The following is a 27,887-nucleotide window of genomic DNA, read 5'->3' as shown; positions in this document are numbered from 1 at the left end:
CATTTTGGCATTCCTCCTGGGCACAAGGCGGCTGACATGGAGGTCGTGCCCTGGAAAAGGAGGACGTCCCTGCAGTGTCCCTTTGGTCATGGCCTACATTTTCTTTCCTTCCTTCCTCTCTAGCCCCTCCGCGCTTCTCCTTCGGCCACGGAGCTCCGGAGCCGGCGCCTCCCCGCCGCCTTATTCCCCCCTCGGGCCCAAAAGACACACACACCTAACACACACACAGCCAGCACGCAAGACAGCAACGCACAAAGGCCGCCTCCTCCGCCCCACTCCTGGAAGGCGGTCGGCGATGCCACCGGAGGAGCTCTTGGCCGCCCTTGACACCAATCCCTCCGTAACAAAAAGCAGAGGCGGGAGCCGGCCGGAAAGCTCTCCATCCTCCTCCGCCTGAACCTCTCGCCTCTCCTCCCAAGGCCCTTCTTCTGCTTCTCCTTCTTCCTCCTCTTCCTCCCTCTGCAGCCACGTCATGGGAAATAAATAAATAATCCCATTCAGCCAGAGACAGCGGCGGCGGCAAGAGTAGGAAAGCCAGCCCACGACCCAAGAGAGAGAGAGAGAGAGGGGCCAGCCAGGTAACGTAAAACGGAGCAGGGTCTCCCCTTGGGTTTGGGGCTTGGGCTGGGAAGGGGTTGGAGGCCAAAAAAGGGAGCAGCTCAGCAAGGCTTAGCCAGCAGCAGCCTCCGTGGGGCCAGCCTTCCCGGCGGGGGCCCTTTGTCTGCCGCTCTTTGGGGACCGGTGACCTGCTTCTCCAGCCGCCGCCGCCGCCGCCGCCGCCGCTTCTGCTGTGCCGCCGTGTCTGGGAGAGTCGGTTGTAACTGCTGTGTAATACAGTAGCAAGGATGCAAGCCGCCTGAGCCGCCGCCTTGTCTGGTGGTGTGTCTCCTCTGCTGCTGCTGCTGCGCTTGGAGTGCCTCGGTTGGGATTCAGGAGGATGGAGCCCGGCTGCTAGGGGCCCCGCGGACACGCGTGGGAGAAGGAGGTGTGTGAAAGACAAACGACCTGGACACCCGCCGGCCCTTCTCCACCCCCCAAAAGCCACACAGTTAACGCACACAAGAGCAAGAGCAAGCACATTTCTATACCGCTGAGCAGTGCGCACTTCCCCTCTTCAGCGGTTTACAATGTGTAAACCAATATTGCCCCGAGAATTCAATTTAGCGACAGAAGGACCTTAAGAACCCTGAAGGACCCAACTCACAGCCTTGTGGCGGTCTGCGAGAGGCGGCTGGGCCAGCATTTAACCACTGGGCCAGCTGGCCTCCTTTATTATTATTATTATTATTATTATGAGGTGGGTGAAGCGTTCTCAGTCGCCCAGTGTGGGAAGAGTGGCAGCTGCTAAAATAATAATAATAATAATAATATAATAAGAGTGGCGGCTGCCATTATTATTATTATTATTATTAAATAACTGTGTGTAGAGTAGGAAGGATGCCACCCGCCTCGCTCGTCCCCTTGTCTGGTGTCACCTCTGCTACTGCTGTTGCATATAATAATAATAATAGCAGGCCCCCCTCCTCTCACGCGACTGAGGACGCCTTGCCCTTGGGTCCTCATTTTACCTCTACAGGGAGGGCCCCCATTTCCTCTCCAGTGAGGAAAGGCAGTCAGTCGCCCACGGAGGCCAAAAACAACAATCCCACACACGCTCCACACTCCCACGAACCCCGCATTAAACCTTTCCCCCCCATCTCCCCTCAATCCACCCCGTAGCGCGGCTAAAGGGTCTTCTCCTCCTGCTCCCACCACACCACACCACGCCGCCCCTTCAGAGGAGGCTTCTCTGCCAGTGCCAGCAGGCCTTGGTTTCCAAGGACAGGCGGCTCTTCTGTATGTGGTTACACACCCACCCACCCACGACCCGAAGGAGCCATTTTGGAGCTTTGCGGGGGGGAAGGCTGAACGTGGGGTTCTGGGCGGGAGTGGTGGTGGGAGCAGGCAGCAGCCGAGGCGGCTGCGGTTGGCAAGAGAGTTGTGTGTGTGTGTGTCGGGGAGGTGTGTGTATCCAGAATGGCGTGTCCATGGCGTCTGCGCCCGGGAGCCAATAAGTGTTTGTGTGGCTTGCGCTCCCTCCTCAGAAGGAGTGACCAAAGAGGAGGCCGCAGCATCACGCGTTTTGGGTCTCTCTTTCCCCCGCCTCACGCTGCACTGCAGCAATAATTTGTTTCGAGCCTGCTTTGAACGGAGCATGGCTCCATGCTATGGAATTCTGGGAACGGTAGTTGGTTGCCAGGCGCCATTCAAGCTGATTTAAACAAATGATTGCTGCAGCCTCTGGCTCTTATCTCCGTGCCTCAGGGCTATTGAGGGGCAAGAAGGTGGGGCTGGTTTCTCTTCCTTCCCAAAGCCCTCAGAGGGTGACTACTTTTTCACTCAGGAGGATGCTGGAGGTCGAGGAGGCTGCTCATGGAAAAAGGCGCGGAGGCGGCAGGATGAAAGGCTCCAGGAGGAAGGAGGGAGGGAGGGAGGCTTGGCTGACTTGTAGCAGCCGGTTGGTTCTTGCCCGATTTGGGAGGCCGCTCAGGCCACGTGTCTTTGGGAGGCCTCAGCTGGCCCAGGTGGCTTGGCAAGGGCAGCGCTGGGTCGTCATTCACGCCCCAGTCGCCCTTGAAAGAGAGGCGCTCTTCTTGCATTTCTTGCCACTCACTCGGCCAGGAGGACTCCGGGGCTCTCCAAGCAAATACAGGCAGCCCTCCTTATCCACTGGTTTTCTAACCCACAAGGTTCCAGCATATTCAGGGGTTGAAAATGTTCCACAAATACACACACACACACACACACACACATCCTCTTTCCCTGAAAAGAAGACATACCCATAAAATAAGCCGTAGCAGGATTCCTAAGCATTTGCACAATATAAGCCGTACCCCGAAAATAAGACATAGGGATAGGGGCCAAGCGCAGAATGGAAAGGGAGAGGAAGGGAACGGAAAGATGGTCCTGAAGGAAATGGAGTCTTAAGAAATTCAGGATGGAATTCCGGGTTTAGAGAGTTATGACGATGTTCCAGAAGAAGACAATTTAACTCTATTTGAATAAATGTAGATTGTTGCACCATACTTAATAAAAAGTAAGACATCCTCTGAAAAATAAGCCATCGTGTGTCTTCTTGAGGAAAAATAAATATCAGACAGTGTTTTATTTTCAGGGAAACACCGTATATATATTCCAAAAAGCAATCCTTCATTTAGCTCTTAAGATCTTGTTTACATCTGTTTAGGCTGTACATTGGAGTAACCCTTTTCATAGAATCATAGACTCATAGAGTTGGAGGAGACCACAAGGGCCATCCAGTCCAACCCTATTCTGCCATGCAGGAACTCACAATCAAAGCATTCCCGACAGATGACCATCCAGCCTCTGCTTAAAGGCTTGCAAAGAACGAGACTCTGCCACTCTCTGAGGGAGTTTGTTCTACTGTCAAACAGCTCTTACTGTCAGGATGGAAGTTCCTCCTAATGTTGAGGTTGAATCTCTTTTCCTGTAGCCTGAATCCACTGTTCTGTGTTCTAGTCTCTGGAGCAGCAGAAAACAAGCTTGCTCCCTCCTCAATGTGACACCCCTTCAAATACTTAAACAGAGCTATCATATCACTTCTTTCCTCCATAACATTTCCTCACTTTGTTGTTGTTATTTTTTTGAAAAATATCCTCTCCTGTAGAGCAGTAGCCTTTCCCTTCTCCTCCATTTGCCTCCATTCAACCACTTTCTTAGCTGCCCTTTTAATGAAACAATGGAAAAAGCAAACATCTCACGGCTTTAAAGAGAGGGGGGAAATGGTATTACTGTTAATGTCAAGAAGTCAGTGGATATGTCACGGGAGCAAACCTAGGTGGACCGAAATGGTTTGGTTCCCTTTGTGGTTGTTGTTGCTGTTGTGTGGCTTCAGGTTGTTTCTAACTTATGGCAACCCTAAAGCAAATCTATCCTGAGATTTTCTTGGCAAGATTAGGTTTGCCATTACCTTTCCCTGAGGCTGAGAGAGTGTAACTTGTCCAGGGTCACCCAGTGGGTTTTTATGGCTGTGCTAGGAATTGAGCCCTGGTCATCAGAGTCACAATCCAACACTCAAACCACTGTGCCACATTGTATATAACTTGAGCATCCATGGATTTTGGTATCCACAGGGGAACTAAAGCCCAGAAAATACTGTACTGGAAGAATCAGATTTGTTACCTGGAGGGTTCCTGAGCCATGGCTGCCCTTCTAGCATCTTTGTTGTTGTTTTTGGGTGCCTTCAAGTCATTTCCCACTTATGGTGACCCTAAAGTAAGATCATAATGCAGCTACACATCTACAAAAGGCCAAGGTTCTGATAGTACTAAACTGACAACAGAACTGAAATAATGTAAAACAATTATTTAAACATGGAGAATAAAAGCACTCCAGCACATTAAGTGCCCTTTTACACTGCACACTATGACACCACTTTAATTCCCATAGCTGCATCTTACAAAATCCTCAATTTCTCATTTGCTAAGGCACAAGAGTTCTCTGTCTAAGAGTTTCAAACTGTTTTGTGCCTCCAAGTTGTTTCTGATTTATCATAACCCTATGGTGACCCTGTCAGGGGGTTTCCTTGGCAAGATTTGTTCAGAGTGGTTTGCCATTGCCTTCCCCAGAAGCTGAGAGAGTGTGACTTGCCCAAGCTCATCCAGTGGGTTTCATGGCCGAGCAGGAAATCGAACCCTGGTTTTTGGGGTCTAACATGCAAACCATATCCTAGTGATAGCATAAGCTCTTGTGCAGTGGTACAGAAACTTTTTAACCTTGCCACATGTTTCCGAACTCCATGCAGTAGATGAATAAAAATACTGTGTTTATTTAGTGTGCGGATTCTCATGCCCATCTTCATGCATATGCATATTTGATATTTGATAAGGAAATAACATTGCTCAAATTAGAAGTTTTATTTAACTAAATGCAATCTTTAACTTAATGCATGCATAAATTTTACACACAAAAAAAAGTTAGGGAAGAGGAGGAAGGGGTATCAGGGCCTCCAGTTCTTGTGCCCCCTTGAAAAGTTTTCACTGTGAAGGTCTTGCTCCACTGTTCAAAATCTACTGCTCTTGTGGAATAGCACTCCAGGCTGCAAACCTGTACATACATGGATAGGATAGGCCTTACCTCTGAGCGGATACATCTTGATTTATCTTAACATTTGTCTCCTGCCCTGTAGCCAAAGATCTCAGGACAGAATACAGGCAGTAAGGGAATACTGGACAATTTTAAACCATTCAGTTATAAAGCACCATAAAGCAGTTTAAAATTATCCAAAATAATATATGCAGTGTATGCCAAAGTGGAAACATAAATGATCAGGTCATGATGACTGGGCCCCAAACGCTTTGATTTTGTGTTGAAATGAGACTAGGTTTGGGACCAGTTAGGCTTCCATCTGGGCAGGCATTCCACAGCAATGAAGGCTTTCTGGCTATTTGCATAGAGAGACCCTGGTTTCATTCTTCATCTGGTTGTTTTTTCCACTGTTTAAAAAAAATGAAAATTGCTTCAACTTAAGAAGTTTATACTGTTATTTTCCACCACCTATTTTAATTATATCTTGCCCTAAGCTATGTTGATTCAGGGTGAACTAGCAATTTTATAAATAAATAAATAAATAAATAAATAAATAAATAAATAAATATTGTTTGGGAGGTCATTCACAATCGGGGTGCAATGAATCCTGAACATCTTTTATAAACCATTTTTAAAAAATTTTTTTGAAGTATCATGAGCCTTTTAAAAGAACCTTTGCTTTTGCTCCAGTCCAGCGCCAGTGTTACAACATCCATGTATATTCCATTTCTTAATCTTGTTCATTTAATTTTGGACAGTCCCAAAGAAGCAATGTTGAATCTCAACTCATATTATTCTTTTGACCGAAAGGTTTATGATTTGCTGCCAAAGTGCACTTGGGCTCATATCCCAACAGTTTGAAAATGTACAGCTTATTACTGTAAGCACACAAGACACTAAGCTTTAGCAAGAAGCCAAATGTGGAAAATTGCCCAAGGTAGTAATGAAAGATTAGAGGAAGAAGCAGAGATGGCAGCTCTAAGTTTTTAATACTCTTTATTATGCTCAGTTGTTCACATGAACTTGTGCAATCCATAATTCTGGAAAATGTATCTTGCAAAGTACAGAATGGTAGGCATAACTGATCCCAGATCTTTTCTGATTTTAGGTTTTTGTTGGCATTTCAGCACTTCAAATGTTGTAAATCTCAACATTTGTCTTGTATTAGGTTGTTAAAGACACTGTCATGTTCTTTATGCTTGAGGCTTCCAGGTCTAATATTGTCCATGTGAAAGTGAAATTAGTTTCATTGAAATCACCTTTGTCAGGGCTTACCCTATCAATTGGTGTTGACAAGTTGGAGCATGTCCAGAGGAAGGCAACCAGAATGGTGAATGGTCTGGTCTGGAAACCATGCCCTATAAAGAGAAACTTAGGGAGTTGGGTAGGTTTAGTCTGGAGAAGAGAAGGTTCAGAGGTGATATGAGAAGCCTGTTTAAATATATGAAGGGGTGTCATATTGAGGATGGAGCAAGCTTTTTTATTTTTATTTTTTTGCTGCTCCAGAGACTAGGACAGAGCAATGGATTCAAACTACATGAAAAGAGATTCCACCTCAACATTAAGAAGTCCTTCCTGACAGTATGAGCTGTTCAACAGTAGAACACACTTCCTCGAAGTGTGGTAGAGTCTCCTTCTTTGAAGGTTTTTAAACAAAGGTTGGATAGCTGTCTGCCAGAGGTGCTTTGATTGTGAATCCCTGCATGGCAGAATGGGGTTGGCCTGGGTGGCCCTTGTGGTCTATTCCAGTTCTATGATTCTATGATTCTAATGACAGAGTCAGGCAGAAAGCAGGTCTCCCAAGTTTCCCTGCTTACCTCAGATGTGGTGGAGAGTGTTGTCCCATCACTAGTACTGAAGTGTGAGATTCAGTAGTCACTATACTTGGCCTTCATACATGAAATGAGGAGAAGTGCCATCTTGTCATTTGTCTCAAGCAAAAAATATGTTGGGCCAATCCAGGGTGATTTTTAATTGAGTGAGTGAAATATTTAGGCCACTGTTTAGAACTCCTACTTAGACACAGAAAACCGTATTAGTATTGTAGCAAAAAAAAGCATATGACTAATCATCATAGATGCTAGGGTGATTAAATAAACTCATGAATAATCATATATAATGTCCCTTGAACTCGTGGGGGATCTGTTCTGGACCACCCTATGAGTTCCAAAACTTGCACATATCTAAGCCCCATAGGCTTGAATGAAGTGCGTGCATTCGGGGTACACGCCATGGACATGTGCCCCATTGGGGTTAATGGTGGTCACCCCTCACAGATTTTCAAGTCCGTGGATTTCAAATCCGCAGATTTGAAGGGGCGACTGTACACTAATATTTGCCCAGTCATTGTGAATGTGTGTGTGTAGTTTGTGGGCAAATAATTTCATCGCAAGACTTTGTATTTTTAACATATTTTATTTTAATTCATAACTGTTTTAACTTTTTAAATGGTTTAATTGTTTTTTAAAATTTTATATTTATACATTTTGATATTGTACTGTTTTAAAATTGTATTGTTTTAAATCTGCTGTTTGCCTCCTTGAGTCCCTATATTGGGAGAAAGGCAAATAATAATTGGGATATAAGCAAATAATAATAATAATAATAATAATAGCTGTACAGATGAGCACCATGGGGTGCTGTCGTTACGTGCGAGGGGCAGTGCTTCCAGATGCCCCTCGCACATGACGAGGGAGTCAAAATGGCGGTGCCCTGTACAGATGGGAGCCACCATTTTGACATGACGGATGCTTAGTGGCCACACATCACGGTGCCATTATGATGCTGCGAGTGTGCCACTGGTGCACTGCAGAATCATAATTGTGCTGCAATAAGAACCTGCTTTTTCCGGGTTCTTTTTGCTGTGCAAGGGAGCCGTGTAGTTTGTCTGCTGCGGCTCCCTCACGCAGCAAAACAAGGCGCAGATAGACCACCCTTTTTGGGCAGTCTGTATCCTGCCACTAATAATAATTTGTCAGTACATTGGTGCATCCCTTTCACACATTGTGCACTTTGCCCTAAATCAGGAGTTGGAATCATATGGTCTTCCAGAATGTAACTTCCAGCAGCTTTTTGTAACCTCCCCCACTTAAACTTGATATTGCCTTTTCTTTTATCTTTGACCCTGGATGATAAGCTTTCGGTATCAGGGACTTCCCTGTAAAACACATTTCCTTGTATAGAAGGCCAGAGGTTTTTTGATGTCCAACATGCATGCAACCTTTTCCCTACCCTCTCTTCCTGTTCTCTTCATCTTTCTCCTTTTGCTTACTTCTACTGAGGATCATGAAATTTGTGTCTTTTTGTCATTACATAGAGGGGGAGGCAGCATGTGTTAACGCTGGTGGGCATGTCTGCTGTTACCTCAGATACTAAACATTAATTAGCAATAGTAATAGCAGCTTCATTTATATACCACTTCATATCACCTAAGCAGTCTCTAAGTGGTTTAAAACTGTAAGCTAATTGCCCCCAACAAGCTGGTTACTTATTTTAGTGACCTTGGAAGAGTGCAAGCCTGAATCAAGCCTGAGCCCATGGCTGGTATTGAACTTGCCACCTTATGGTTTGTGAGTGAGTGGCTGCAGTATAAGCATTTAACCACTGCACCGCCAGAGCTCCTACTAACTACTATCCTAACTACTAAGGATGGTTGCATTAAGATGTCTCTAATGCCTGAAGTATTTAGGACAGAAAGAGTCCACATTTCAGAAAGCTAGATTTCTTTGGCAGTGGGGGTGAGGGAGGGTATAAGTTAGTTAACAGCTACTAAAACTTTACCTGAAGAATCAGGACAAGAACTGTGTGTATATTTACAGATAAAGTGGTAACTTCTGTTCCAGAAAGTTTTGGCAAAGTGCAGGGATGAATCGTTCTATTCTGGTAAACCTCCAGGATGAACTGTGTCATTTGGAACAGATTTAGCAAGTCACACTGAGTACACACAGATAGGACTTGATTTTTGCCTGAGCTTTCACACCATACCAGGGGTCTTGTATTAGGTGAGCCAAAGCCAAACATAGTCACTGGGTCTTAGTAGAATTTACAACAGTGATAATGGACAACAATTTTATTGCCTCATAGCATATAGAGACCTGCTGGACTCCCACTTTTTGTCCTCTTTGGCATTTCTGTTAAAGAATCTAGAAAGCCAGCCCTGGCTCTCCTCCAGAAAGACTTTTGGAAGACCAGAATTCTGGGAAACAGAATGCGGACCAATGTTGTGTTTTGTCTTCTTCAGCTTTTGCTTTACTCATTTCTTGTTTGTTTTATTGCAAAAACAGGTAAACTGTTGTGTGATTAACAAAAGAAGAAGTGATAGAAGCTTTGTCATTCTGGATGCTACAGACATAGCATCTAGCCCATTTGTAACGGTTCTGGGGCCCTCAGAAATGCTCTACTTGTGCAGCAGATACTTCTGTGGCTTAACCTAGGAATGCAGGATGCTTACAAAGGTCTTAAAGGGAACCCTTAGCATATCAGGTCTGTGTGAGGACATGCAGACAGGAGTAGGAGAACTTTGTGTATGGTATAATTCAAGAGCAGCTTAGACTGAGGTATAGCTGGGTCTATCTAGCAGTGTAGTTTAATGCTCAGAGCATTGGTCTACAAATGCAGACACCCAGTTTCAGATCCTTGCTTGGCCAGTTATCTTTCTGGGTGACCTTGAGCCAATCCTTAATTCTTAGCTTAACCCACCTGACAAGGTTATTTCAAAGTTAAAACAAAGAGTACTATAATAGTCACTTTGGCGGGGTACACACCGCCAAAAAGAGGCGCCTCCCCAGCACCTCTCTTTGCTCCACAGGAACGCCGCAGCAACCAAATTGTGCGGTGCTCCTGCGGAGCAAAAAAGGAGTGCCTGGAAGTGGCCCCTCTTTGCAGTGTCGCTGAAACACCACAAAGCGCGAGAGATGTCGTGATGACATTGCAGCTGCGCCGCCCTGTCTGGAAGTGGCGCAGCTGCGGCGTCACCATTGCACATTTCATCTGGTGGGTGCAACATACGAGGGCTGCTGGGCCTGTGGGCACTCTGCCCAGCAGGCAACCCTCGCACATGATGAGGGCGCCGCAAAGGCCTGTCTGTTCTGGGCCTTTGAGCTCCTTTCAGGAAAGCTGGCATCTAAATCTAAAGATAATGATAATGAACAACAGTAATACTATCAAACCTACTTTCAAAGGGAGATGTAATAATAGACATCAAACCTATTTTCCTTCCAGTCCGGTTGTCAGCTAAAATGACACAGGCATGGAGGAAGAAGTGATGGTGGTGAATGCATATTTCCAGATGTGTCTTTGTTTTGCAGAAAATTACTTCTGCCTTAGAAGATTTTCTGCAGCACTGGGCCCTTAACAGTTTTGTTAGTGAAAATGGGTGTCCTCTCGTCTCCTGATAAAGACTCATGGAAAATGAATGGATTGAATAATGCACAATGAAGCATTAGGTATATCAACAGAACTATCTCTTTTTTTCCATGTAGAGTTTGAATATATTTCTAGTGTCTGTTTATAGCAACATGAATTGCATAAGACCTGAATGGCTGCTCAGAATTTCCTTTAATGTCAAGTTTCAGGCACACAGTCAACAGTGAAAGCCCCAAATGCCTCACTTTAATTCAAGTACCAGGGCTAGAGTTTCTATTCAGAGTTTTCTTTTTATCCAGAGTTTCTGTTCAGAATTTGTTACTTTTTAAAAAGCAGACCCTTTCAAAATATTCAGCCTTACAGGTTGTTTTTTTTTCCTTCATAAAGATCTGTGAGTCAGAATGAGCCATGTTTGTGTTTAAATTATTATTAGAAGTAAACTTGGAAGCCCAAAGAAAAATCAAGATAAATTTTGCACATGTTAATAATTGTTGCAGAGATGTTTGCAAATATGCATCTAATTCTATTAAAGGTCTTAGGCCTTGTTGTGAGGCAGAGTGAGGAAGAGGGGATGCTGTATTTCCTAAATTCTATGAGGGGTCCTCATAACCGAGTTGTCTAGGAAGAGTGACTAAGAAATCCCCACTTAGGGACTAGCTAACTTTCCATAGTACAGCTAACATCCTGCGTTCCTAGGTTGCCAAAACACAGGAGCTATAACCACCACATTTTCCTCTTCTTCTTCCTCTTCTTTTCTTCTATGGGAGATGGATAACTCTTTACCTGCCATGGGGAGGGAGATATGGTTGCCACCATCTTCTTCTACAACAATGAGAGCCACACCTATTGTGTCACAATATGAAGGGTGGTGCTTTGCTTCCACATGGCAGAAAGTGAAAGTGAGCAATTTGTAGCCTTCCAGATCTTGTAGGACTGCAGGTCCCACCAGTCCTACCTAGCATAGCTTGTGGGATCTTCTACCTAACAACATTTGGTTAACCATAAGTTGCCCATCTCTAATCTAAGTGTAGATACAGCCAGCAGATACTTCTGTCCCACCAGCAGATCTACAGCCTAAAGTTAGACAATTACATTTTTGCTCTAAAATCTATTGCTAATCTTTGATTTTTCTCATAACTATGGATTTCATCTGTCTGTAAAGAAGTTAGTTCTAGAAAGGAAAGAGCAGAGCATATTAGGATCCCCCCCCCAATAGAAAAAAGTTGGGTGAATTGAATCATTTGTGTTGCTATTCTGGTCTTATCTGTTAACCTTTCAGGTCACTACATACAGCCAATTGGTTTTGCAGTTTAGCCAAAAATCACTCTTTATAAGGGCTTCCTTTCCCAACAAATGCTTTCTTATTTATCGAGGTAAAAGTTCTGTTCTAGGTAACCAGCCAAATACATGTTTCTGACCTTTTCTTATTACTACTACCCAAGAAGGGTCACTAATGTTGGATAGTACTCTTTAGGAATAGAATTGTGGGACTTGAATGCATCTGAACCTCATTTGATGTGGGATTTAGTATACTCAGGCAATTGTAAGATACTTGCCATCTAGACTCTACTGTGCAGTATGGAAAAAGCATTTTATAGTATTTATGTTAATAATTTTAGTTTAAAATTTTAACTTTTGTATGATGTTTTTTTTATTGAGATGCCTAATAAAGGTTATGGTATGGTATGAAAAAGCAGAAAGTGTTTCCTCTAACAAAATGCATTGTCTTTTAGAATGTTTTTACATTTGTTTTCTGACTTATTTCTGACCTTGTTTTCTGGCTACTGAATAGCAACATATGCCATTTAGTGATTTAGATAGATGAATGACACTTCTTGCCTCATCTTTCACTTTGGAGAAAGAATTGGGTGAGAGAGATTGAAAGAGGTGGGGGGAGAGATCTGGAGATCACTATGTTGGGCTGTACGTTGGGCTGTGATATTCTTCCAACTTAAAGCAGATGGCACTTACCCAGCTGCTCAGTCTCACTTTGCTGTGCCCAGTCCCATCTATCAGCATCAGAAATATCCTGTTCTGCTTTCCTACTGTTTCTGCATTCCCTACTATGCATAGGATTGTGATGAACTTTCTAGAAAGTGTCATCATTGCCACCACCTGAGTGCTATTGTGTCGCTGTTTGAGTGCTGTGCAGAGCAAGCAATCTAGTTTGGCTTCCTTGTTTTCTAGGGCCTAGAATACATGAAATCAGGGAGAATCATCTCTCCCTCCCCTTCTTTTCTTTCTTGAAGAGACATTATTATACTATGGCTTCCATTTATCTTCTATGCGAATGCCCATTAATCGTGTAGGCATTAATAATTTTGACTTCTTTTTCTATACCACTCTTGGTAAATGAGCAGGGAAAAGGATATTTGAATCAACAGCTCATTCAAGAGAACCTATCCAGCTGCAAATTTAAAATTTATTGAAGGGACAGACAAAGTGGTGATAGTGGTGTCATTAGAGGGGTTTTTAGGAAGTTCATCCTGCACTGGGTGACACCCCAAAAGAGAGGTGACATGTGGTTAAAGTCTTAATCAGATCAGATCTGAATATCAGGCTAAGCATGATAATCTGTGCTTTGTTATCTCTCCATGTGTGCATTTCTCTACTATCTAATTGGACATTTATATAATATTGTCACCATCAAAGCTCAGACACATGCTCAAATTTTACAGACTTGAAAGTTTTGATGTTCCCATTAATGCAAATACAAATACATTCACTCCTCAATTTTGGCGGACTTCGAATCTGCATCCCTCACCCATTCATAGGTGGCAAACAGAGGGGGACAAAATGGGGTGTCCCTGCGTGCTACCATTCAAGCCAATGGATTTTCTGTTTTCATGGGGTGTCTGTGTGTCCAGAATGGATGCCCCATGAAAACGGAGGGCTACTGTATATAATATATATGTTCTTGTTCACATAAGACAGAATATGAGTGTGCTGGAAGAATTAATGTGTGCATGCAAGTGCCTAGATGAACTGGTTTCATGTCCTGTCTATGCACCTGTTGAATTTGGGGTCACTTGTTGAAAGCTGGTTCAACTGTTATTTAAAACAAACCTTAATTAGGTATTGAGGTACTTGCTTTAGATCCTTTCCACTTCTTCCTTTTCATATCTTTTTTAATAAATAGAGCCATATATATATATTTTAGTTTCTTGGCAGTAAACCTAGTTGAGTTGTGTTGAGCAAAGGAATTATACCCACTTCAGTATTTTATGGAGGTTTATACCAATGGGATTTGCAAAAATCATTTCTTTACTGTTGTGGTCTGCCTTATTTCAAAGTCAGAAGATGTTAAGAGATAAGCATCATGTTTTAACGGGGAGGGGGATTTCCAGTGCAGTTGTTGCCTTATCTCAAGACATCCTTCATTAGCCTGTCTGAAAACAGGGTGGGAGGATGTGGAGGATTACAGTGGGAAGAGAGGTAAGAAAGTTTAGTTGCCCTGAATTCAGTCACCTGTATGCCATTGATGAAGACCAGATCTATATGACCATAGCCCAGGGACATACTGCAAGGGTCATTTTTGGGTCCTTCTGGCTCTTGGTGGGTCAGACAGATCTGAGAAATGAGTTTTATACACTTCCTGGTGGTTTGCAGGGTATTCTGGTCTTTCAGGGTGTCTAGTCCATTCAGATTGCAAAAACAAATATTGTAGCACCTTGGAGAACTAGCTGGGAGAAAGACGTTTGTAGCATAAGCTTTCAAAGACTGAGGGATGAAGCAGGTGGGCCAAATGGAGCGATCTGCAGCATCTGTGGCTGTGATCACTCGGGCCTATGGCAACCGGATGCCATGGTCCCAAAGCCAGCCACTGCTGTGGTCCTGAATAGGCTGCTCCCTTTTTGGGCTGGCTTCAGGCCATGTTAGCTGATCTCAGAGCATCTTCTGACTGCTTTGGGGAGGGGGGGGGTTGCATCATTTCAGCACCATGTCCCCAAAGCACCTGGAAGATACTGTATTTGGCCCATCTGCTTTGGGCCTGAGTCTACCTTATCAGAGGCATGGAGTGAAGTCAGATACTCCATGCGTTTGATGACAAACTTCTTTCTCTCACTTATTTTCAAAGGTTACAATAACCCTTTGCATACTGATCCAGACTAACATGACTTTTCCTTTGAATTCAAGCCTATTGAGCTAAAGAGTTAATATCACGTGGGAAAAGCACTGTAGCTCTCCTTTCCTCTGTCATGACATAATAATAAGTTTAATAGTATTTTAAGAGGGGGGATTGAGGGTTTTGGAATATATGTTTTTTAATCTTTGTAATCCACCCAATTGCATCTTGTAGAAGGATGGGATATAAATAAATTTTATAATAATAATAATAATAATAATAATAATAATAATAACTTTTATTTATATCCCGCCTCTCTGTCAATGACAATTGAAGCGGCTTAGAAGTTAAAAAATACATGTAATCCCATGTCAGTGCTCCTGACCACTGCATTTACCTTATTTGTTATCTGGAGTGACGAGTCTAGGAACATCCCCAGACTGCGAACACAGTCCTTTGAGAAGAGTATGACCCCATCTGGTTGTGTCACAATACCTGGATTAGGGGTCCCTACTGTGAGTACCTCTGTTTTGTCTGGATTCAGTTTTAGTCTGTTTTTCCTCATCCAGTCCATTACCGCTTAAAGATATTCATTGAGAGGAGAGATGCCTTCTGAAGTCAAAGCTGTAGACCGAGACATGGAGAAATATATCTGGGTGTCATCAGCATGCTGATAACACCCTGCCCATGTCTCTGAATGATTTCTTCCAGCAGCTTCATATATATATATTAAATAGCATCGGTGACAGGATGGTGCCTTGAAGGACGTCATGATTAAGCTCCTTTTTTGTAGAGTGACTGCCCCCAAGCATCACCCTCTGGAACCCGCCTGAAAAGAAGGAATGGAACCATTGCAGTGCAGTGCCTCCAATTCCTAACTCTCTCAGGCGCTCCAAGAGGAGGTCATGATCAATTGTGTCAAAAGTCGCTGAGATGTCTAATAGCATCAACAGGGTCACGCTTCCCCTGTCAATGCCCAGGTGAAGGTCATCAGCCAAGGCAACCATGGCCATCTCAACTCCATATCCTGTTCTAAAGCCGGTTTGAAACGGATGTAGATAATTGGTTTCATCCAAGACAACCTGGAGCTGAAGGGCAACTGCCCTCTCAATCACTTTGCTTAGAAATAGTAGATGGGATACTGGCTTATAATAGTTCATATCCAGAGAGTCAAGGGAAGGTTGACATTCATGTGTGAGAACAACATTTGGAAGAGGATAATGTTTCTCAGCATTCATTGCTGCATGGAAAAGCTCCATATCTAGAGGATGCTGTTCCTTTCAGACAGTCATTTCCACATGTGGAGAGCACTCAATACATCCTCATGTATTGATGATAATCCTCTTTATCTGTTTGTCATTTTTGCCTGTCCGTCCGTCCATCTGTCCTTCCTTCCTACCTTTTTATTTTAATTCAGTTACATACCTTATGGCATCTAACTCATCTCCTTTAAATTAAGGACAGTAATTAGTGAATTATATTCTCTATTAATTAGTAAGCTGGTGGCACTGCGAATATCTGCTCTTTCTTTTTTGCCTGTATTTTATATTCTATTTTGAACTAAAGTCATATGCAAAGAAAGTACTGTAGTGTCACAGGTGGAACCATATAGTATGGTGCTCCTTATACAAGGAAAGAGTCAGCTTTCTAGAAAATCATTATGTACATATTCAGTATATTTTCGTACCAAACTTCATATCAATGATTTATGAGGTAAAAAATGACTGTAATTTAAAAAATATTACACCCAGCAATAAGGTACAGGTAAGTCATTTGGTAGAGTCAAACATATCAATAATGCAGCTCTTTATTAAAAGTAAAAACAAAGTGCCCACTTAAGATGTAGATATTCACCATGAAATATTTTAGTTAAATTAGTATTATACACAACAGTTATAAAATCAAAATACTTAATGTGCTGTAGAAAGCTAGATGCTGTACATTTGTAGCTAGGTTTCACTTATTTTAATGGTTATGTCATGTGCTAGTTTTATAATCTGACTTATCTAGTGCTTTTGTAATAAATATCCAAATATCTCATAAACCATTACACCAATTCACATTGATGCAGTTCAGCTGAATGTATCTGCTTTCAACTTTTAGGTTTATCCTTCATAAGTTGGAAAATTAGTTATGTAATGAGAGGGAAAATGACAATTTTTTCCATGTCTCTGCTGCATTATTATTTTTTTAACAATGAAAGCTGCTCTTATCTAGTTTATAGTTTTATGGGGATATTTAATTACTGTGATAGTATTAAATTTTAGTGGAACAAATTATTTGGTTTAACAGGTAAAACAGCAGGTAGCTTTGGATGTCTTCTGGCAATACAAGCATGAATTAATAGTTATACATTCATCTTGTATTATTGTTTTTTTTCCCCTTTTCTTATTAGTAAGACTCTGGCACTCCCCCCCCCCCAAAAAAAAATCCCTTCAAATATTTTTGGTAATTCACTTATTTTTATATTTTGCAACACTAACACTAAGTTATTAAGATTAAACACATATTTATACATCACAAATATACTCCATAATTACTTACTTACTCAAATTTAAATTAAGTACATAATGGAGATGGTTGATTCTTCTGTTTCCAATAGTCAGAAAGTCTGGATACAGTCATATTTTTCTGCTCTTAGCTATGATGTAATATGTAAGTATCATTGTACAATATAGATATTTTATCTTTAAAAAGCATGTCTCTCTAAAAATGGAAATATATTGAGTTATACAGAACTGATACTTAATACCTACATTCTCCATTTCATCTAAGTTATGTTTGAAATTTCAGTTATATTGATATAACTAAGCCTGTAAAATACAACATAGGCACTTGTTTTTTCTCACTCTATTTTTCTAATGGTCTTGTCACCTTTAGTAATATTTCAGTTCATTTTTAAAATAAGAATTTACCAAGATTTGAAATATTTGAATGCGGGAGTGGGTGAAATTGACAGATTTGTCTATCCCTAGGGATAGGTGAGAAATGGGCTGCAGTTCTATTTATGGATGAGAGATAAAATGTCACTGATAAACATGCTTATTCCTAATAACTGTACTCTGTTCATGGCAAGGTTCTTGCAATATATTGGGCATGGGACATTGAGATGATATTAATTTATTTTCACAAACCATTTTGGACTTGGTATATACAAATGTTGTATGAGACCAGGTTCTATAATTCTAATCATTGTAAGCAATCAGTTCAGATATGTTGCTGTTCCATGAAAATGAAAACAGAATAGTTTGTGTCCTAGTTGATTTCCTGTCCTCATTTTCCCTATGCTGTTCCTTCTGCCAGACTCTTAGGAAATTGTTTAAAAGCTGACACTTGGCTCTTTCAAAATGGTGGCACCAATCATTTAATTTGATTGTCAGTTGGAATGAGTTAAGGAACAAATGAATGAGTACATTAAGGAAGAACAAAGCAGAAACATCTGAAAGGAGAAAGAAAAGAGGAATATACAAAAGAGAGAAGAACATACAATATACGTGGGGAGAATTTATAGTTATTTCAAATAGGGAGGAAAACTACAGCGAGGAGAAAGGAAACAAAAGTAGAAAAAGATATTGTACATTTCAGTCATTTGAAATCTGACAGAGCAAGTGCACTGAAGGTCAAAGGGACAGGAAAAACCCTATGTGACAGTGTAGGGGACAACAAGCTTGGCTGGCATTTTTAATCAGTAGTTTAACAGATTTAGGAGGTAGACTGCAATTTTGTCATTTACAGACACAGATTCCATTTTTATGGAATTTAAATAGCATGGTTATATGAGGTAAAAATGAGATTGAAGGCTAACAGTAGATTCTCAGGTTATCAACGAACTATTGTATCTGTTTGTTTCCAATAGATTTGCTTCCAAATACTTTAGTTTATCAAAGGGGTTTGGGGAACGGGAGCAGGGCGGAACGGAAGGAAACGGGAACAGGGTGGAAAGGGGAAAATGCATATTATCACATGGGAGAAGGCCGCTGATGCCGCTGGGAGTCCCCATTCCATTCCCCATCCATCCCACAGCAGCCGATTTTGAAGAACAATTCTGAACAGTTCTTCAAAATTGGCTGCTGTGGGACAGATGAGGAATGGATTGGGGACCCCCAGCAGCATCGGCGATGTTCTCCCATTCAATAATATGTGTTTTCCCTGTTCCACCCCGTTCCCATTCCCTTCTATTCCACCCCATTCCACAAGACCTGTGCGATAAACTTACTAATTACACTTTGGAGCAGCTATCCAAATTTTATCTTGAAATATTTCTAAAGGTACTCAGTTGAAACTATGGTCCAAAACACACTGCAAAAATAATTCAGTTTGAGACCACTTGAACTGTCCTGGCTCGATGCTAGGGAATTCTGGGAACTGTAGTTTTGTGAGATAATTAGCTTTCTCTGTCAGAGAGCTCTGGTGCCACAATAAACTACAATTCCCAGGATTCCCTAGCACTGAGTCACGGCAGTTAAAGCAGTCTGGATTATTTTTGCAGGTTTTTTTTTTTTTAACCATAGTCTGGGGGCAAACTATACAACTGAATAGTAATACTACTGAGGTATGTTATTCCTAGGGTTTCTATTAAGTGATAAAAATGTCCATTATGGTCCTTCTGATAAAAAATAGGCTTATTTGAAATATTAGCTATTTTAGGAAATATGAACAACTTATTTATAGAAGAGATGGGAATCCTTATCAAATACAGATTGGAGATCTTTACGAGGAGACACATTATCTGCAGAAGGTGAACTTAGGATCTGTTACAGTCTCAAAGTATTGCTTAACACCGCAGCAGTACGTATTTCAGTAATCGTACAACTGATAATCAGTGGTGACAGATTAAAGGCTTTCTTCTTAATCCTTGCATCCCTGCAATAGTTTACGCACTGAGTGTTTTACAGGAAGAAATGGAACAAGCAAATATTTGTATGAGAAGATAGAGCCTCTTAACTTATATAAAATCTTATCTAGTAATAAAATGGAGGAGAATTTTCCCATGAGTGTACAGACCATAGAGTACATTTTGCATAAGGCAAGGGAGAGGTAAATGCAGTACCTTTACATCTGATGATAATTCAAGACTTGGAATTCACAGTCACTTTTTGATGTCATATCCAGAGCACATTGCTGTGTGCCTTCAAATTGTTTCCAACTTATGACAACCCTAAGGTGAACCTATCATGGGGTTTCCTTTACAAGATTTGTTCCAAAGCAGTTTGGCTCTGAGACTGAAAGAATGTGACTTGCCTAGGGTCCCCCAGTGGGTTTCCCTAGCTGAGTGGGGATTTGAAACATGGTTCTAGTATTAACAGTCAAACCACTATTCTGGTTCCCAGAGCACACAAACATTGCAAAACCATATCAAAATAGGTTATCTTATAAGGATTCTAGAATTCTGTTGAATCATGCCCACGCATTTGAAAGGCAGAGCCTAATGTTCTCACATCGTATTAAACACAGGTTTTCTAGTAGTAAGGGGTGTGTGTGAGAGAGCAAATGGAGAAAGAACAAGAGCAATTACCTCACATATATTATCTGTAGCATTTCTGGGGGAGGGGAGAGTTAAAATTAAATTAGATGAAAAAGACCCTGACTTATTTCCTGGCTTTGTTGTCACATGAAAGCTTTTAGCTAGAGTTGCACAAGAGGTTGTGATGGAGATGGGTGGGTTTCCTTTAAGTAAGGATTCTTATTATTCTTCAGATGTAAAGAGAAAGAGCTATGTTTTGTTAGAACTAGACAACCGGTACTTCTCGTTTCTCCCACTGCTTGAATGCATAACTTCAATTGTGTTAGTTGACTCCTGCTAGGTTCATTAACCTTTTGTGCCCCCTCCTCCTGTAACAACCTATGGAGAAAGGAATTGTTTGTATTTGTTTTGCTAAAAGGGTGGATCCAGATTGCTTAGCTGAGCCCTGCTGTGGATGGAACTTCTTGTGTTTGGTTGAACTCTGCCACCAAGGGCGATACAATTTTGCTCTTTTGACTCTGACAGGCGATTCCATCTATTTATTTCCTCACCTGCACCAATGTTTATTTGCATCCTGTGGTGGAGAGAAATGGACTGTCTACATCCTTGGCTAGAAGGAAGCCCTGAGAAAATGTTCAGTCTCCAGAAGACAAATGGGCTTCTTTCAAATGTCTTTGTTATCTTCCTCCCTTCTTTTTATAGATTAGTGAGCTCCTGGGTCAGGGAATTTATCCACTGAGGTAACTTTTTTTGTTAGAAGTAGAACATGACAAAAGTAGAAAGATGGAAGGTGAAAGAGAGAGAAAAGAAATGGGGTTGCACCTTCATAGTAGGAAAGAAGTTTTCAAATCACATTTCTTTGTATGTTTCTTTATTATTACTTTCAATCACTTCTGGGGAGCCTGTACCTGATGTAGTTTAGTGGCAAAGGACCAGTTCAGACATTATGCTGCCTGCTGGTTGAACTATGATTTGACTGCTAGAAGTGCCCCAATGGCCTGCTGTTTTTCTGCAGTGTTAATCTTGCCATTGTTGAGCTTTTAACCATGTGTAACCACAGTTCCTGTTAACCATAGTTAGCTTCTATATCAAAGACTAAAATCAAAAACTGATGTTAAGGTCTAGTTTAGCATCTTAACTATGAGCAGAGGTAGCTATGATTATGCTGGTTTAGAGGTAACGCTGAACCATAGTTAAAACTAAGAAATATGGAGAAATAACATTTGCATAGGTCAGACTAAAGTGACATAGATGAATGCAAAAATCCATGAATGTTCCTTATCATCACCAATAATCACTTGGTGATTATTAGGATTATTTGATATGTGCCAAGAAGGGGCTTGCTTTTGTTTTAACAGGGCACCTGCTGCTTTGGGTTATTTAAGGAAATGTGGAAAATAAAATACACTACTCTGTTAACTGGTGGTACCTTGGATTGATCAAGAAGTTTTTAATCACAATTTTAGTTTTCCAAAGTTATACAGTGGTTCACATTCAGTAGCTGATCTTTCGGTGAATACGATTAAAAAGTTATACCTGAAATTCAAAGAAACCTCAGTATACAGAAAAGTTTCTGAACAAGATATATCCTACTGTTGTTGTTGTAGGTGGTATTGAGATTCCAGCTTTTTCCCAGTATGGGACTCAAAAAGTGGCTTACAATGTGTTGTTTTTTTAAAAAATCTAAAAACACACTGTCAAAATATTATTAAATTATACATAAAATTAAAACCTGTTAAAACATAGCTATTAAAAACAACAAATAAAACACAGATAGATAATGCAGCAAAAATCTGCAAAGCCCAGTCCCCTTTAATAAGGAAATGTCCGTTTTCAAAGACCTGCTGAAATAAAATATCTTAACCTGCCTGGAGAAAGATAACAAGGAGGGTGCCAGTCTATCCTCTCCTAGAAGAGAGTTCCAGAGCCTGGTCACAGCCACTGAGAAGGCACTCTCCATGTTCCTACCAGATGTACCTGTAAGGGACAAAGGGACCTGTTGGGACAAAGGGAAGGCATATCAAAACATAGGCAGGCTCATATAGGAGAATAATATGCACCTGAGCCATATAGGGCTTTAAAGATAATGGCCAGATCCAACATCTCTAGGAATGGGTGCAGCTTGTGCACAAGCCTTAACACCTGGCCACCACAGAGACCTGAGCTTCCAGTCTCAGGGTTGAATCTATGAGAACACCCAAGCTGCAAACCTGCATGATCAAGAAGGGTGTAACCTCATCGAGCACAAGGTGAATCCCTATTTCATGATCCACCTTCCAACTGACCAGAAGCACTTCTGTCTGCATTTAGCTTCAATTTGTTAGCCATCATCCAGATATAGAGTAGTGAATAGACTTTGCTTCAAAACATCCTGGAGCCGATATGTGCAGTATGTGCTAAACATATGTTCCATTGCCCATGGACATAATTGACAGAATGAATTCTGTTAATGTGTGTGTGAGACAGAGATCAAAAGCCATTCACACACTGACATTTTTCTTGTCTTATGATGATATTGCACCACACTTCTAATTTGAGATCATGAGTATCTTGTCCAACTGATATGTTTCCACAGGCTTCTTTAGCTTGCTGAGAAGGTAATGGATGAGAAATGGGATGGTTATGCTAGAAAGGGAGGTGAGGAGAGATTCAGGAAGGGAACATTGTGAAAAAGAACACTTCTTTTGTAAACACACAAACACTGACATGCAGGAGGTGGGTCATAGGAAAAGGAATAGAGGATGGTTATAGAGGGAAAAGACTGAAGAGAAAAATAACTTCTAAAAATACTGACATATCTTTCAGCCTATGAATCCAGGAAAACAGCATTCTGGAAAAGTCATGTGACAGCCTTTGAAACAGAGAACAATCTTTCCACAGGCCATTGGGTGGGTAGCCCTCTACATCATGATGAGGCACTTGACAGTTCTCTAAGGGTGGGATGGGTTTATGGGATTAGGAAATGTCTATGATAAGTATTGAATGAATATGCAGATCCAGCTGTACACGAGTCTTTTTTGCTTCTTCATGGTGGCTTACATGCTATATGTGCCCTGATCTGGCAGCATTCTGGTGCATAGGGGAGAACTAGGAATGAAGTCAGCTAAGAACAAATATACAGAAGAGTTGGCTGATTATGAGGAGGATCGAATAAAGACAGGTTCATTCAATACTGTATGAATGAAGGCCAATCTTTAATTAATTCCTTCCATGTCTGTTTATATGTGTGTCAGTCTCCTCCCTGGCAACGTATGCCATAGTGTGCATAGAAATGTTTTATTGATTACATATACAGATGGCTCTCCATATCCACATCCATCCAAGGCTTGTTTTATTTTTTTTAATTCCAAAAAGGAAACTTTGATTTTGCCATTTTATATAAAGGACATCATTTTACTATGCCATTATATATAATGGGACTGGAACATCCATGGATTTTGGCATTCAGTGGGGAGGGGATTTCTTGGAACCAAACCCCAGAGGTTGCTGTAACTACTTTTTCATTGGCTTTTTGTTTGTCATATAAACTTCAGCCATAACACAGATGATGTGTGGCTAATTTAGTGGCAATGAAGGTTACCATGACTTTGCTTTGACTCAACTGAGCTCTATGTTGATGATTGTGCTGATTCTTTCAAAACACCCAGGCCTTTGGGTCCATGTTTTTAACACTATAATTGAAAGTTGCCCAACTTGTATTTTCCTAGTTTTCAATAATTTAGGAAAGTTTTTAATGCTATGTTGAAGAAGCTATAGATGCCTGACACATTTGTACTGGAAAGCCATGGCTTGCAATCTTGTGCATTTAGATTCCTGAAATAACTGTTGTCTACATCCTCGATGACTTCAGGGACATTAGGCTGAAACATGATGCCTGGTATATCACTTGTTTAAACTGGGACAAAGCTTAGGTGATAAACAGGACTTTGCATAACTAGGGTTTGGGAATGGCTTTTATAAAGGAAAACTATTAAGGAAGGTGTCCCTTATCTAAGTAAAGAACCCCAGGGAACTCTGCATGTGATTTTGTGTTCTTTCTGGCATGAATTCCTTTCATAGTTCTCTCCACCCCTAACAATTATGTGCTTTTATAACAATTATTATTATCACACTGGATGTTTCCAAGAGATCCATTTTATGATCACATAACACTAAAAAAAGAAAAGAAAAGAAATGTTCTCTATCTTTTGGGTTTAACCTTTGTCCTACTTAGCTTATTCAAGTATGCTGTTATTGAACATGCTGACGCCCTTGTCAGGTCTTTATTACTCAATGCTGGCACTGCAGTTGTTATCTAAGCTAATAAATCTTCAGCTCTTTTTGTTAGAACTGTGTAAATAATTCATTAAAAGTTATTTGTTCATGAAAAGGTCTCCCATTTTTGAAGAAATAATGTGAAATGGATAGTTGTAAATTGAGTGGAAATTGTAGGGTCCTTCAGATGTTATTGGATTACAGCTCTCAGCATTCTGCACCAAGAGTTATGCTTGCCAGGGCTTCTAGGAGTTGCGGTCCAACATCTGAAGGGCTACCTAATTCCCATTCCTGTTGCAAATTTTCCCAGTCATACTTTTCTAATTTCTAGTGCAAGCTTTTTCCCCACTCCAGTGGTAAGACTTTCCTCCATTTTCTACCCAGATTCAATGGGAAGAATTCTATAAAATGTCCATACTTGAATATGAATTCTGTGAAAATTGTGTAGCTTATTTTCATCATGATAAACTTCTGGTGAACTGAATATCACTGATCGTTGAAGTCACTTCCAGGAACAAATGCACATCAATTCATTATTTATTTAATTGTGGTAGCATTTCCTAACATGAAGTATGACCAAGCCATTCACCATGATCTAGATTTTGTATGGATGTGCAAAGTCCATATTCATATAATTCTTCCTTTCTCACTTCCATGACCAGCCTTTGCTTGGTTTTATCAGATTCCTCCCTATACTTTTATAGGTCTGTTCTTTTCTTTGCTTACTGTACTGATTTGGAAGTCTGAACCAAGACAAGCCTGTTGAACTTCATAATTACTGACACAACGTTAGTTCTTCACAAAGGCTATTGTATCCACTGCACAAATGAATCAGTTCTTTTCTTCTGCCCACACCAGCCCCATCAGAGTACCTAGCCTATACATGCCAAGTTGCCTGAAGTTATTTCAGAAGATTATAACATAACTAAGATTATGTAACATGCATAAAAAGATCTTCTTATGGAAACTGTAATTCTTGTTGCCTAGTATAACTCAGCATGTACTGTTCCTATAAGTTTGAGTGCATAATACCAATATATTGTACATACCCAGAGTTAGGGAGGATTTCAGCCTAAACTACAACCAGCATGGTGTGACTGGGGTTTTCCCCCAGCTTCATTGTCCTCAGATGACTCAGATTACTTAGCCATAGATTCAGCCTGCACTGTTCGTCTAAGCCCAAGCAATTGCCAAGATTCTGACTTTACAAGAACTAGCCTGTCATGAATCCACCCAGATTGGAAGACCAAAAGTTTTACTGCCTGTGCCAGTCTTATCCTTATTACTCATTTCCCTTGTTAGGGAGAGCATGTTTATTTTGAACCTCTCTAGGCTGAAACAGTTGCAAGAGAAAGCAGTATTGCAAATTGTAAGCGTATGATCAGGTCAGGAAAGGGAAATGAAATAATATTATGGTTTGTGAAAGTGGATTTATGCTGAATACATTTATGCTGTATTCATAAAAGTGTTCAGTGTAATATGCATTCTAGTTGTTACATTGTGAACCAACTCAAGTTTTTTTCTTCTGAACATCATGTGTATTCTAGATGTTGGCACACAATATAGAATGTTCTTCAAGGAAGCTGATTTTTTTTCCAAGTTCACCTATCTCAGCCCCAAAAACATAAGCCAGTTCAAGTTCATGTCATTGCAATGAGCAATAGTAGAGTTCACTGCAAGGTTTCTGTTTTCCAGCACAAAGAATTATGGAAGATAGGAAAGAAGACACAAGGTATTGAACTCTGAACCAGCATAAACAATAGTATGCTCCTTGCTATTGACACAGAAGGAAATGATGTATTATTATTGCTGGACAGCCTGTGCTTCTTCCAAGATACTCTTTTGACTTACTGTCCTCCCATAAAAATGTGAAAGTTTTATATATTGATGTATTTCATTTCTTTTTGGCATTTATTGCTATTTAAATTCCAGGGTACTTCAGTTCTAATATAAGACTGTCTATGAAGGAGTAGGAAAGAAGGCTCATCTAACCAGATGGCATCTTTTCAGTAATTACAATGCTGTAAGCCCAATTTAATTATATAATAATTAGACTAATTTACTTCTACAGTCATTACACCACTGCAATGACTGAAAGTGCTCTTCCAAACTGTATATTTAAGATATGAAGTCCCCCTCCAAAGGAATTTTCAGGTTGTTGGCGAGCAGAGCAGTGAGTGATAATGCATCCAGTCCTTTCCCAATATTGGACTCCTGTTGCAACTGCCTGGATCTTGCTGCCAGGAGAGGGACAGATAGATCATCACTGGCTGCCCCAGCCTCCAGTGCCTTGGGAATTCCTCTTTTTTTTTGGGGGGGGGGCTGCATGACTTAAAAGATAGGTTTAGAGTAGTAGCACCATGAGATGTAGCAAAAGCGATGTAGCTATGTCATCATAGTTCTATTTCCCAATTGAAAATCTCTGCCATCCCTTGGGAAATCCAAATTCTCTGTGGGGGTAAAGGCTGGACTTCACAGTTCTGTATTGACTCTGCATGCAACAGGAAATTCCGGGGTACTCTTTGGCACAAGCCTATTCTGCAGGACTGACTCAGGATGTTTTAGTGTTTGAGGCACAACTGGTTCCCTGATCTCTCTCACAGCTCAACCACATCCAGATGAACTGTCTCCAAAGCTTCCTAGGTTGATTTGACATGGGAACTGAAAATCCCACAATTTCTTCTCAATACCCCACCAGTAAAAAAACCTGATAAAATATAAAATAGCTAATTTTTAATGCCCTTGCATGAAATGCCAAAATTGCTGACAAAATCTGCTAGATAAGCCCCTACAGTGCTGGTATAAAAACCATAAGCCTCTTGCAAAATTTAGGAAATTTACAGTTTCAGACTACAGTATCCAGAATACCTATACTCAGCCTGTACTGTGGCAGTCTTAATCCAAACATGAAACTTTTTTGTGTGTTCTGGTCTCTTGAGAGGCTTTAGGAGTAGGTCTAAAAGAGTAACAGTAACTTTGACTTCTTCTCCCAGCAGATCTTTAACAACTGTTGCACTGTGAAAAAGCTTTCTCAGTAGTACAAGAGCCCAGTCTTCGGCTAGCAGGATTCCTGAACCACATTGTATTGCGTGTGGCACAGGGCATGGGACCAAGACCATCGTTATCCTAGCTGAAGACAGATGGACTTGCATAAGTGAAAGCTGTTACTATCTTCATAACCTCAGTGCATGAACCAAGGATGTTAGAATGACACAATGTACCCTTTTCATTGGAACAAAAACATATTGCTACTTCTCTCTTAGGAAGATCTCTTTCATATCCTGTTAACTTCCAAAGGTCTAGGTAGAAGAAGAGAATCTAGTTTTCTAATATTGTCTGATCCAGAGAGCTGTTAAATTCTCAGATAAAAATGCTATCTTGTCTGAGACCTTGCATCCCTGGAGGATGCAATGCCAGTTATATTAGGAAATAAAAAAGACATTTTATTTCTGTGTGCCACTGAGGTTAGAAAATTTGTTTTCCATGTCATTTCCACATGCAATTTCATTGCTTTCTGGACTGAAGATTATTCTGAAAGGCTGAATCACTCTTCTTGTAAGCATGGTGAAGAAAATTGTTGTTAAGAAAGAAAACTGATAGAATTGACAATGCCAAACTTCTAACAAAGGTAACAGTTTGTGCTCTCCCTTC

The 27,887-nt window shown here is 41.0% G+C and overlaps 1 protein-coding gene across 3 annotated transcripts in view; it reads left to right on the top strand.

Moving 5' to 3' along the window:
- Positions 1 to 213: 213 nt before the first annotated feature.
- LOC149312228 (monocarboxylate transporter 2-like) overlaps positions 214 to 27,887 on the top strand; it is a 132,439-nt gene continuing 104,765 nt past the window's right edge. For 2 of the 3 annotated variants that reach the window (XM_089524233.1, XM_089524231.1), the window contains exon 1: positions 214 to 578. The gene's annotated coding sequence lies outside the window, so the exon portion shown is untranslated. Of the gene's footprint in view, positions 579 to 27,837; positions 27,865 to 27,887 lie in introns of those variants that run through there. The other variant, XM_089524232.1, reaches the window with a different exon arrangement.

This window comes from Sceloporus occidentalis, unplaced genomic scaffold (assembly GCF_023333645.1).
Source record: "Sceloporus occidentalis isolate IW3139 unplaced genomic scaffold, rSceOcc1.0.p SCAF_5, whole genome shotgun sequence".
Classification (NCBI taxonomy): domain Eukaryota; kingdom Metazoa; phylum Chordata; class Lepidosauria; order Squamata; family Phrynosomatidae; genus Sceloporus; species Sceloporus occidentalis.
Note: the sequence above shows the minus strand (reverse complement) of the source record. Positions and strands in the feature narration are given on the sequence as shown.